Source organism: Anolis sagrei, chromosome 4 (assembly GCF_037176765.1).
Source record: "Anolis sagrei isolate rAnoSag1 chromosome 4, rAnoSag1.mat, whole genome shotgun sequence".
Lineage (NCBI taxonomy): Eukaryota > Metazoa > Chordata > Lepidosauria > Squamata > Dactyloidae > Anolis > Anolis sagrei.
The window spans coordinates 231,774,871-231,788,042 of record NC_090024.1 but is presented as its reverse complement, the minus strand read 5'-3'; the positions used below and the strand labels follow the sequence as shown (position 1 = coordinate 231,788,042).

The window sequence follows — 13,172 nt, the reverse complement described above, 5'->3', positions numbered from 1 at the left end:
CTACTCCAAACTCAAGAATGGAAAACAAAATGTTGGTGGGCAGGAAAAGTGATTTAAAGATGGGCTTAAAGCCAACCTTAAAAACTGTAGCATAGACACCGAGAACTGGGAAACCCTGGCCCTTGAGCGCTCTAGCTGGAGGTCAGCTGTGACCAGCAGTGCTGTAGAATTTGAAGAGGAGTGAATGGAGGGCAAGAGAAATGTGCTGAGAGGAAGGCATGTCAAGCCAACCCCAACTGGGAATGCCTTCCACCTGGAAATCAATGCCCTCACTGCGGAGGAACATGCAGGTCAAGAATAGGGCTCCACATTCACCTACGTACCCACCGCTAGTATACCAATCTTGGAGAACAATCTTACTCAGACAATGAGTAATTGTCTGAGTAAGTAATTCCTTGAGATGTCAGATCTGGCTACAGTGACACATGCCTTGATTATATCTGTTTGGATTAATGTAACATACTTTATATGGTTCTGCTTTCAGCAACATCAGTGGGTTCAAAATGTTGCAGCTAGAATGCTGACTGGGGTAGTTATTGGGAGCACCTAATTCCCTTGTTGAGTCAGCTTCATTCATGCATTTTGAGGCACATTTTGAATTTTTTTGTTCTTGCATGCAAGAATGAAATAAGTGAAGATTTATTTGCTTAGGGGCCACCACTGCAAAGACAAATCAAGGACTATATTAGGGCAGTAGCATAGAAATAGGTCTTGTGAGTCACCTGATGCCCACAAATAGGAGAATTTGGTGTGTTGTGATTGTGACATGGCTTGAATTGTCTGCACTCTGGTTGATGAAGTATGTCTTACTCATAGGCATAATTTTATTGAGAATTATCCTTTCCAAAATGAGACAAAACTTGAAGCAGTATGTACATTGCTAACTCTAAAGTAAAAACTCTTTGAATGGCTATTACCAAATGTTTTATTTTTATAGCTACTTTAGAATTGCTTTAGAATTGTCATTATACCAACCTAGGTTAAAGCAAGATTGATGTTCATTAGTTAGACTTAATGCATGTTAAAACTGGAGGTAATGGAGCATTTATCAAGAGGCCAACCCTCTCTCTAAAAATCCTTCCACTTTGCTCTTTATGCCTTTAGGCAACGTACAACCTTTTCCTACAACACTCTGCCTAGTGCTGTGATCTAAATATAAAACAATGATAATTATTGCTTTACAGTGCTGCCCGTTACAGTTTATGTTTATAAATTGTTCTTATTGCCAAATCATTTAAGGTTGGTTAACCTTTTTGGTTTAATTTCTAAACTACATGATACTTAATTTAATTATCCTTGCTATATATAAAAATTCAAACCATTATGGACAGATTTGTAGCAGCAGCCATATTATACTAGATCTTCATTAACCTAAGTTAATAATGGCTTCTCGCTGATGGAAAGTATCCCTTCTGGTCATTTTTTCCTCCTGAATATGGGATATTTTTTGGAATGGATGCTAAGCAGAGGAGGATTTGAGAGGAAAGAACAAAGGTTTAATGATGGAAGGCTTTCGGTAATGAGGAATGGGTTCAAGAATTATGTTAGAAATCCATGAGCCATTAAAAGCCTGATCTAAACCCATTTCCAATTTTTACCCATCTTATAATGACTCACAACCAGTTCCCTCATCTGTTAGTGTCCCTCCTTTCCTCTTTTCCACAAACCACAAAGCAACCAAGTTGTGAGCAGGAAATGGTAAAAGATGAGAGTAATTTACTTCCTATGCTTGGCAATAATTTTTTTACTATGTTTGGATCTGTATTGCTATAGTGTGAACCCTATTAGGTGCGAAAAATTTGGATAGTTTGGATCCTTTCTTTTCTTTTCTATGCATTCATTAATAAGACTGAAAACAACCTGAGTAACAGAATGTTTATAGATTATTTATGTTGACTGGAGACTGCAGGCCAGGCTATAAATCCAGGGTCATTCCAGAGCAGGAATTCTCTGGACTGGCCTTGGAGGTGGCCATATTCACCCTGTTTAATCTCCTATAGTGGAGAGTGGGATCCACACAGTCCAGCTGGGTTGATATACTACATTGACTCTGGCACATCTGCTGATGTGAGAACAGAGCACCTGCAATGGCCAGAGCTCACACAGAACCCTTCTACACTGTCCTTATATCCCAGGATCTGATCTCAGGTTATCTGCTTTGAACTAGATTATATGAACCTCCATTGTCATATAATCTGGGATAAGCAGATAATCTGGGATCAAATCCTGGGATATAAAGACAGTGTAGAAGGGGCCACAGAGCTCTGTCACCAGGTGGCAGCAGTGACAGTAACATGGAAGGTGAGATAACAGTCCACTGGGGCTGCCGGGGTGTTGGCCTGGCTGGACCATGTGGATGGAAACCCATTGTTTCAGTGGATTTGGAAGGCTGTGTGTGGCCACCACCAGATTGGCCCTGGATCTACCTGGCCAGTGTAGATTCACATGCTTTTCAACTACTTATAGACTCATAAAATAAAGCAAAATTTATATAAGTGTTGTTTTGCCTTCAAAAAATTGATTCAATGGATTTCTTTAGTTGCCATAAGTGAATTTAGGCCTGTAGTCACTGACTGGCATCTTTTTATAGATATGTGGAGGTGTGAATCCAATTTATACCAGTGTATACCTTTTTTTAATGGAATGGCTGCTTTTCTCTTTCACCTTCTACATCAACCAAAGCTCACCAATACAATTCAGCTACAGCAATGCTCTGCTCCACCACAGCCATTCCGTGGTTGGTGAAGAGTGGGTGAAGTGGCTAAGAGCACTACACAGACACATAATGATTATTTGCTCAGACTTTCAGAGAGCACTGGCAGTTTACAACAGAAGATGTAAATACTCTGAATTTGGCTGTGAAGCCATAGCTAGATGCTGCTGTGATACCTCACCAGCCACAGAATCGCCAAGGGGAGAAACGGCTGGAGAAATTAAACAGTGAATCCTGGGGATGTTGAGAACACAGGAGCAGTACCTTTCTGCATATGTAAACAATATTTTGCCATACAGGATATTGGGTACTGCCTGTTTCAAGGTTCCCAATCATACCAAGAGAAGTTGTGCAGATAATAGATACAACCTTGAACCCTGTTCTTGTCTTATGCACGGGGAAGTTTCCCTGCAGATGTTTCTGAGCCTTTTTGTCTGATATGAAAAGGTTACATTCAGCTCAAGATTGCAGAATCAGTTTCAGATTGTGCATGAGTATGCATTTTGCAAGGATGGATGTACATATTTGGATGTGCATTTGATTCACTTGCCTTCATCATGAGTTCTGGAGCATACTTATTGTACAACTCTTCAAGTGATGATTTACATTCTGTAAACTGGTGTTCTGCCATAGTTCCTGTTGAATTTCTTCAGCCATTTTATATTCCACATTTGTTAAATTAATTTGGATTGACTTGTTTTAGTAGGCTGGTTTAAAAAAATCAGACAAATACTACATTCTTCCTCTCTCCCATGTTCACCAAAACTGAGAAAACAAAGAACTGGAGTTTCCTGTAAACTTGATAATTCCCAATCAGCCCTTGGGTCAAACAGATGAAATCCACTGAACTTTAATCTCTGGAGCTAGCAGCAAGGTTATGAAAAGATAAAATGGTCTGAGATATAGGACAGGAACTGATGACCTCCTTGACCAAATCAGGTCCCCTAAGTAGTAACATCTGGTCTCCCAGTTGCCAACCCCAGCGGCAAAAGCATAACATGGGTGAGCAACATCTGCAGAAATGGAAGTTGGCAGCCGAACATTTGGGTGAGTAGAAGCCTGGGCTTTCTATGCCCCACTCCCTTGTCAAATTCTTCCCCTGGCACTTTCCTACCTAAATAAAGAAGACCAGCTGTTCCATTATCCTGGAACAAAGAGCACACATCCGATTACTACAAACCGCTGCTGCACAACCCATAATCTGAACTGTGCAACACAACCTACAAGCAAAGATCTGCTATGTACAGAAAACAGCAGTAGCCCTTTGACATGTCATTCTATTCAGATTCAAGTCTAATAAGCTTGCGACATTCTTGTTCACCCTTATTTGTTGTAACCAATGGTCTATTTGGCCCTTTCATGCAGCTAACCTAATTAAGAAAGAAAGTTCTTTCCTAATTGCTGCAGACATTGGATTCTCAGCCTGGTGAAAGGAAGCGGGGAGACACCTAAATGAGAACGAAAAAGAATTGGCCTGAAGAGATTTTGAAACGAAACCAAGAAGAACCCCTGACGTGAGTGATTGAAGAGTTGCCTTTCTTTCATGTTCACAAAATACTACTTTTGGTTAAGAAAACGCGCAAACTGTTTTGCGTGTAGGTTTGATTTTATGGGGGGTGGAGAAGCAGGAGGAGACATGGACTCAGGGCGATTTATGGAGATCAGCAATCATAGCTGGTTAAAGCTGCAGGCACAGGACCGTGGCATAATATTGAATCTCAACAAACAAGGTAGATATCTTCGGAACTCATGCTGAAAATTCAAAGTATCCTCTACTGTACCAAACAAACCCAGTATGTCTGCAGGGCACTATATTATCAGAAGGCCTGGAACTTATAATATAAGAACCTGAATGAGGAATAAGATTAATAGATGCCATGTTGTTGTTGGAATTCAATATTCAAGTTTCAAATTTGCAACCAAGAATTACAGATCTTTAATTGACTTATATTCACAAAGCCTTTGGCACAACCATAAAAGTCCATAAGTCTTATTCTACTGGTGACCACCTGTGCTGTCATGCGCTGGGCCTGTGAAAGAGTCTGTAGACAGGACGTGTTTTCTGAATGCCCAACAGGACGCCGGGGGTGCCTTGGCTGAGAGTCTTTTTGGATCTCCCCACACAAAGGTCTTTTAAAGACTTAGAAAGTTCAACAAAGTTTTTATTGTTGCTTAAATCTTCAATAAATCAAACAAATATGTCAAGGCTTTGAATCAACTGGTGGCTTGCTTGAATCTTGTCCACAAGGGACAGGCAACTTTCTTCATAAACTGTTTCTTCCTTCTAGAAGGGAAATCCTTAACCCCTCCCTAGGCAATCTGGCTTAAGCTCTGCTGGCATGGGCACCTACACCTGGTCCAAATTGCTTTATGGCTGCCGCGAGTGGCCCTTACCAAACAGAGTCCTTTAGTAGATTTCCAAGAGGAAAGAAGGCTTTCAATTCCCAGCTGAGGCTGGCTGTAAAACCATGGAACTGTATTTCTCCAGCAAAGAGCTGGCTGTAGAGTTGTGGAACTAAATTCCCCAACAAAGGCTATGCTGTAGTTCTCTGTAGAGCTGTGGGACTGTATTCCCCCAGCAAAGCTGTAAAAGATGAAGCTTTCTACAGGTGGAACTGATTCACATCCTGTACGAAAGGCTTCTCTGTGTGAACTGAACTAGAGGTCCCCTTTTCCCCTCCTTAACCCAGAAAAAGGGGTGGAACTAAAGAATATAATGATAATTGATGGGTCATTGGCTGTATTATTGCTAACCAAGGGAAGCCACCTTATTGCAAAATGCGTGGAACTTTGGAATACATGCAAACACTCAACAGAAAGGAAAAGAAGTTGGAGCTCCTGGTACAGCCGTACCAGCACACCACCCATTGTGAGCAGCAGAGCTCTGTTCTCCTGTCAATTGAAGAGAAGTACTGGCATGTGGTTCAATATGATCTATGCTATCAACAGCTTGTAATGGACATCTGGTTTCTACATAGGATAAATGGATCCGTCGTTATACAAAATAATAAATGGGCACAAATCGGGTAAACACTGGAGTCTCCGGAACATTCTGTGTCTGCCCTGGAAGTTACAGTTCTCCAAAGGAGAGGTTCTCATGTAGAATGGCTGGATTACAAATCAGTACAAGATTTTCTTCAATTCTTTTGGGCCTAAATATATGCATGGGTTTTCTATCCAATACAGGTCTTAATTTTCTCAGCTATTATTGTGATATCACCAATTATCACCAATTTCTGCAGTGCATTTCCATCTGTTTAAGCTCTAATTGAATTGCCACAGATGGTAGTTTTTACATTTTGTTGCCATTTAACTGTGCTGTTTACATTTTTTTCCTTCACCCATATGTGTATTTATACCTGCTCTATGCATCTAATGGAATAGGCGCTGGTTCACAAAGTTTATGCTGTAATAAATCTGTAGGATTTTAAGATGTCAGAAAACACTTAGTTGTTTTTGGTACAACAAACTCACTTTCCCTGTGTTTTTTCATAATTTTACAATCATCTGTCAGTCTTTTACTGCCACTGAATTCTCTCTTTTTTCCAAACTGAAGATCTCCAGGCTCTTTCAATTTTCTCTGAATTTTCTCTAGCAACTATAGAGTTCTTTAGAGTTCTTGGGAATATAACAACAACGCCCATTAAATATGTCTTAGAAAGAGCAGCAGTAATATAATTAATTAGTTTCCAGTGACCCAAAATAATCTATCAGTCTCTTAACTTCCAATACTAACTTCTCCAAGATATAAACGCATATTCTTAGGGATTTTTTCCCCTAATATTTTGTTTGTAATATTAATTTAAATGGAATACAGAAATCCTTCAAAGAGCAAGAGTATATTCCAACAGTAATGTACATGCTTTTGAAAGGAACAGATATGAAATCCTATATAATGTCGATAATACATATAATGGTAATTTAGATTGAAACTATATTAATTATTCTATGCTACATCATATGCACTTACTTGTAGTTTTTTGTCTTCAAGATAGTCTCCCTGTTATGTGCATCTTTACCAGGATTTGGTTATACTGTAGATCTATTCAGCTAATTTCTTTTCTTTTTTTGGAAATTATTTTATTAATTATTTGACACAAACAATCTAATATATAATCAGAAAATTATATAATGAAACGTGTCTAGATCTGTATTCAAATGGCAACTTGTGCAAAGTAAGTATAACATACTTTACCATTCATTCAAATTTAAGACATTTTCAAAGCAAAATCCATGCAAACTATTTCTAACTAGAATGATTAGTTACTATGTCATATCATCTATATCAGGGGTCCTCAAACATTTTAAACAGAGGGCCAGGTCACAGTCCCTCAACGTGTTGGAGGGCCGGATTATAATTTGGAAAAAAAAACATGAATTAATTCCTATGCACACTGCACATATCTTATTTGTAGTGCAAAAACACTTAAAAACAATACAATAATTAAAATGAAGAACAATTTTAACAAATATAAACTTATTAATATTTCAATGGGAAGTGTGGGCCTCCTTTTGGCTGATGAGACAGGGTTGTTGTTGTTGTGTGCTTTCCAGTTGTTTCAGACTTAGGTTGACTCTGAGCGAGGGGCGGGTAAATGACCTTGGAGGGCCGCAACAAAAGAACCAATAAACAAAATCACACCAAATTTGGCAACAAAATGTCTCACAACTCAAGGAGTGAACATCACTCAAAAATTATGATTTTGTCATTTAGGATTTATAGTTCACCTACAATCAACAAGCATTCTGAACTCCATCAACGATGGAATTGAACCAAACTTGGCACACAGAACTTCCATGACCAACAGAAAATACTGGAAGGGTTTGGTGGGCATTGACCTTGAGTTTGGGAGTTGTAGTTCACCTACATCCAGAGAGCACTATGGACCCAAACAATGATGGATCTGCACCAAACTTGGCAAAAGCACTCAATACGCCCAAATATGAACACAGATGGAGTTTATGGAAAATAGACCTTGACATTTGGGAGTTGTAGTCACTGGAATTCACAGTTCACCTACAATTAAAAAAGCATTCTGAACCCCATGAACAACAGAATCGGGACAAACTTCCCACACAGAACCTCCATGACCAACAGAAAATACTTAAGGCCCTCCAATCCAACTCCCTTCACCAGGGCAAGAAAACGTAATCAAAGTCCTCCTGACAAAGAGCCATCCAGCTATAAATATAGATAGATAGATAGATAGATAGATAGATAGATATGATTCGCACACTCACAGATATAGTATCATAGATTTGAAAGGGACCCTTAAAGAAGGACAATGGTATGTTGCATGTTCCAGGGTGGGCAAACAAGACACTCTCCACATCAACACTGACAAAGAAACAGCAAGAAATACTGTTTACCCACAAGCATAAAGAAATTACATATATTAGAAACCAACACTTTCTCATTACTTTATTTTCCAGATCAACAGACTGGGCCACAGCAACGCGTGGCAGGGGACAGCTAGTATCATATGAAAACAATATGCAAAAAATCATATATGATATGCAAAAATATGTATTCTTTTAAAGAAACTCCTTGCAAGGCAGGAAATACAAACTCTTATTCTTAGAGATATTTTTTTCTCCTCTCCCTTTCCAGACCTTATATACTTTCACTTCTACTCTCTCAATTCAAGATTAGCATATAATCCTTTGCGAGACATGAAGTTTCCCCCCCCCCCCCCACTAAAGCCATTGGTGTCTTTACTTCTTAATCAGAATTGGTAGGTGCTCTATTATCCATTAAGAAAGACCTACACCATATTCTCCGAAACATCGATTTAAATCTCCCTTAAAGACGTCTAAAGTTACTTATCCTATAGGACTACCAGTAAAGAGATCAACATGGTGACAACTCATGCAAGTTTCCAGTGATGCTCTGTATGTTTTGCTGTTAATGGGAGGATTTTCCCCTTTCCTCCCTTTCATTCCATCTCCTGCCTTAGCTTCAAAATGACCGGTTCTTACATTTGACTGCTCTGCAATTTTCGTGTTTGTCACCTTCATTTCCTTCCCTCCTCGAATCTTAACAACTCATTCCGCAACACTCTTCCATGTCCTTTTTACCAGGAGCGCAACTGGAAAGGATGCTGAGCAATTTCTTCATTAAATGCACTATCAGGTAGAAGGCAACACCTCCTCCCCTCCCAAAGACTTGGCAGCAAATTTGGAATCTCACTTCTTTGCAGCAGCTTATGTAGAAATGTAAGGCTATGCCTTAAAGGATTAATTTCACAAACCTTTAAATTGCAGTTTAATTTGAAAACTAATTCAGGCCCATAATTGGCTTTCTGTTCAAATCGCTGAGGCTAAAAGATTTAAATTCTTAATATCCAGATGACTTTCAAGTATCTCGCCCCATCTGTGCATTAGTCCACAGTTTTAATCTCTCAAGGGGATCTCGGCTGGCAGAGAAATAGAATAAAATAAATAAACAAGAGGGGAGCTAATAGAATAATCTACTTTTTGTAAGGGGGAGGGGGCAAAAGTACAAAACAGAAAAAAATTACATCCCTAGCATTCTGTAGAATATTTATTTTTATGAGATTTCCCGAATTTAATTTGTGACATGTAGATCTCTCTCCCAGCTATTTAATTTTTTAAAAGGAACATCAATAACGAGAGCAGTGCGAAGAAAAGGAAGAGCTAATGCAGTGGCACCGAGTTAGAGAAGGCAAGGGATTTTAATTACAACATTCTTCACTTAAGCAATAACAGTAGCAATGCCCTCGGTACTTAGGGGCCATTTTTCCTCCCCCAGCCAATGCCTTCTTTCCTCTAGAGTTAATTCTGGTCTTTGAGTCAGAAACAATCAGAAAGAAGGAATGGAGAGCCCTTCTTCCCAGGAGGCAAGATATTTTGATATTTTGCAAAGAGTGAAAGAACACACACACACAGACACACACACAGAATACTTGATAGAATCACAGACTTGTAGAATTTTCTAGTTGGAAATATTGTAAAAAAATACATATTTGTTTATTTACAATATTTATATTCCACCCTTCTCACCCTGCAGGGGACTCAGGGCAGATTACAATGCACATCTACATGGCAAACATTCAATGCCATTAGACATAAAACATATATAAAAAGACTCAGAGGCAATTTAATGTTCTAGCTTTTCCGGCTTCATGACGGTATGCTCGATTCCGGCCACAAGGGGAGCTGCTGCTTCACCATCCACTTGTGACACTGAGTCCTTGATAGAGTACTTCCTCATTCTTATGCATGCTGCTGGAAGGTTTTATGCTGTCATAAAATTAGTTAAATTAGCCTCCCCGCATAAAATGGTACCTAAATTTCCTACTTGACAGATGCAACTGTCTTTTGGGCTGCATAGGTCGACAGCAAGCTAGACTATTAATGGTCAGGTGCTTACTCTGACTGGGGCTGGCTTTGAACTCATGACCTCTCGGTCAGTAGTGATTTAATGCAGCTCACTACTAACTAGCTGCACCACAGCCCAGTCCTCCATTCCCCATGGTGTCCACTCCCCTGCCATGCAGGAATACACAACAAATGTAGGCCTGAGAAATGACCACCCAACTCCAGGTGAAGACCTCTAAAGAAGGAGAATCCAGCACTTCCAAAGGCAATCTACTCCAGTGTTAAACACCTTGTACAATAAAATAGGTCTTCCCAACATCTTTGATGAAATTCCTATCCTTGCGATTTGAATCCATCAGCTGGATGGTCATCTGGCGGGGGTGCTTTGAATGCCATTTTCCTGCTTCTTGGCAGGGGGCTGGACTGGATGGCCCATGAGGTCTCTTCCAAAACTATGATTCTATGTTCTGGTCTCTGGAGCAACAGAAAACAAGCTCATTCTGTCATCTACTTGATATCCCTTTAGATATTTAATATTAGCTTTAATGTCACTTCAGAATTTTCTCTTCTCCAAGCTGAACATATCCAGTTCCCTAAGTTGTTCCTTCTTAAAGCATGGTTTCTAGATGGTTGATCATCTTGGTCACTCCTGGGCAAGCTGAATCATGACCCTAAGACTGTTTCTACAGGTTGGGGGTGAGAAGGGCGGGGTATAAGTAACTGCAATAAAATAAATAAATAAATTGAGCCAAAAGTCACAAAAGTGTCTGATGTTTTAAAACCTGTAATATAATGTAATGTATTTTTTTATTTCCTATATATACTACATATGATGCTATAGTTGTTGTTGTTCATTCGTTCAGTCGTCTCCGACTCTTCGTGACCTCATGGACCAGCCCACGCCAGAGCTCCCTGTCGGCCGTCACCACCCCCAGCTCCTTCAAGGTCAGTCCAGTCACTTCAAGGATGCCATCCATCCATCTTGCCCTTGGTCGGCCCCTCTTCCTTTTGCCTTCCACTTTCCCCAGCATAATTGTCTTCTCTAGGCTTTCCTGTCTCCTCATGATGTGGCCAAAGTACTTCAACTTTGTCTCTAGTATCTTTCCCTCCAGTGAGCAGTCGGGCTTTATTTCCTGGAGGATGGACTGGTTGGATCTTCTCGCAGTCCAAGGCACTCTCAGCACTTTCCTCCAGCACCACAGCTCAAAAGCATCGATCTTCCTTCGCTCAGCCTTCCCGAAGGTCCAGCTCTCACATCCGTAGGTGACTACAGGGAATACCATGGCTTTGACTAGGCGGATCTTTGTTGCCAGTCTGATGTCTCTACTCTTTACTATTTTATCGAGACTGGACATTGCTCTCCTCCCAAGAAGTAAGCGTCTTCTGATTTCCTGGCCACAGTCTGCATCTGCAGTAATCTTTGCACCTAGAAATACAAAGTCTGTCACGGCCTCCACGGTTTCTCCCTCTATTTTCCAGTTGTCAATCATTCTTGTTGCCATAATCTTGGTTTTTTTGACGTTTAGCTGCAACCCAGCTTTTGCGCTTTCTTCTTTCACCTTGATTAGAAGGCTCCTCAGCTCCTCCTCGCTTTCGGCCATCAGAGTGGTGTCATCTGCATATCTGAGGTTGTTAATGTTTCTTCCAGCAATTTTCACCCCAGCTTTGCATTCATCAAGCCCCGCACATCGCATGATGTGTTCTGCATACAAGTTAAAAAGGTTGGGTGAGAGGATGCAGCCTTGCCGTACGCCTTTCCCAATCTTGAACCAGTCTGTTGTTCCGTGGTCAGTTCTGACTGTTGCTACTTGGTCCTTGTACAGATTCCTCAGGAGAGAGACAAGGTGGCTTGGATGCTATAGTATTGTAATTTAAAAACAAACAAATAGAGGAGTTATTGAATACTGAAATACCCTTTGTGACTTTTGGCCCACCCTGTATAAGGGTAAATAGGGAATTTAGTCTAGACTTACAAAACAAGTAGTTCAGAATTAGATGTCTTTGTATTGTCTTTCATGGCTGGGATCACTGGGTTGTTGTAGGTTTTTCAGGCTATATGGCCATGTTCTAGAAGCATTCTCTCCTGACGTTTCGCCTGCATCTGTGGCAGGCATCCTCAGAGGTTGTGAGGTCTGTTGAAAACTAGGAAAATTGGGTTTATATATTTGTGGAAATTCTAGGGTGGGAGAAAGAACTCTTGTATGTTGGAGCTACGTGTGAATGTTTCAATTGGCCACCTAGATTAGGATTTGATGACCTGACAGTTTTTAGGTGTGCTTGTTACTGCCTGGGGGAATCCTTTGTTGAGAGGTGGTTAGCTGTCCCTGATTGTTTCTCGTATGAAGTTCCCCTGTGTTTAGATGTTGTTCTTTATTTCCTGTTATAATTTTAGAGTCTATAGATGCAGGCGAACTGTCAAGAGAGAATGCTTCTAGAACATGGCCATACAGCCTGAAAAACCTACAACAACCCATTAGATGTCTTTACTTATGCTTTCTCCCTATATTATCAAGAATGTTTCATGGGCATGTTCTAAAGTTTCCGACTTTCTCTGTCCACGAGAATTTTGAAAGACAATTGCTACTCAGCACTAAGAGTGACTCATATTAACTATATTTCATCTTGATTTTGCTTCTGCCTAGGATGCCTTTTGCTCCACGTTTCCCAATGGAAGAGCTTGGAAAAGTTCCTTTTGTCAGACTACAACCTTATAGACTTTCTCAGCTAGCATGGCCTATGCTTGTGGAATCCAGAGACCTTTATCTGCTCTTGAAAGGAAACTTTTGCTGCCAGAAGAGAACTTTGCTGATTAAGACGGCTGGAGAGACCAGTGGGATTTTTCAGTTCTGGCTTTGCAGCTGCATTTTTGTTTTTGGATTTTTTAAAAAGGAAAAAAACCTCAGCTGTGTTCTTCATAGAGAGGCAGAGTTCAAAGAAGCAGAACATTATTTGAGGCAAGTAAAACATGGCCTTTTAAGATACACTTTCAATTGGCAGCAGTACATTAAATCAAAACAGCTCAGAAAAAGGAGGAATGTTGATCCGGTCTCTGTGTGTATGTTTTAAAAAATTGTTCACATCTATTCATGTTCTCCACTTGTTTTGAAAGCTCAGCAAA

The 13,172-nt window shown here is 40.2% G+C and overlaps 1 protein-coding gene across 5 annotated transcripts in view; it reads right to left on the bottom strand.

Annotated features, from left to right (window-relative positions):
- CDH4 (cadherin 4) overlaps positions 1-13,172 on the bottom strand; it is a 938,653-nt gene that overhangs the window by 171,179 nt on the left and 754,302 nt on the right. The window lies entirely within an intron of this gene.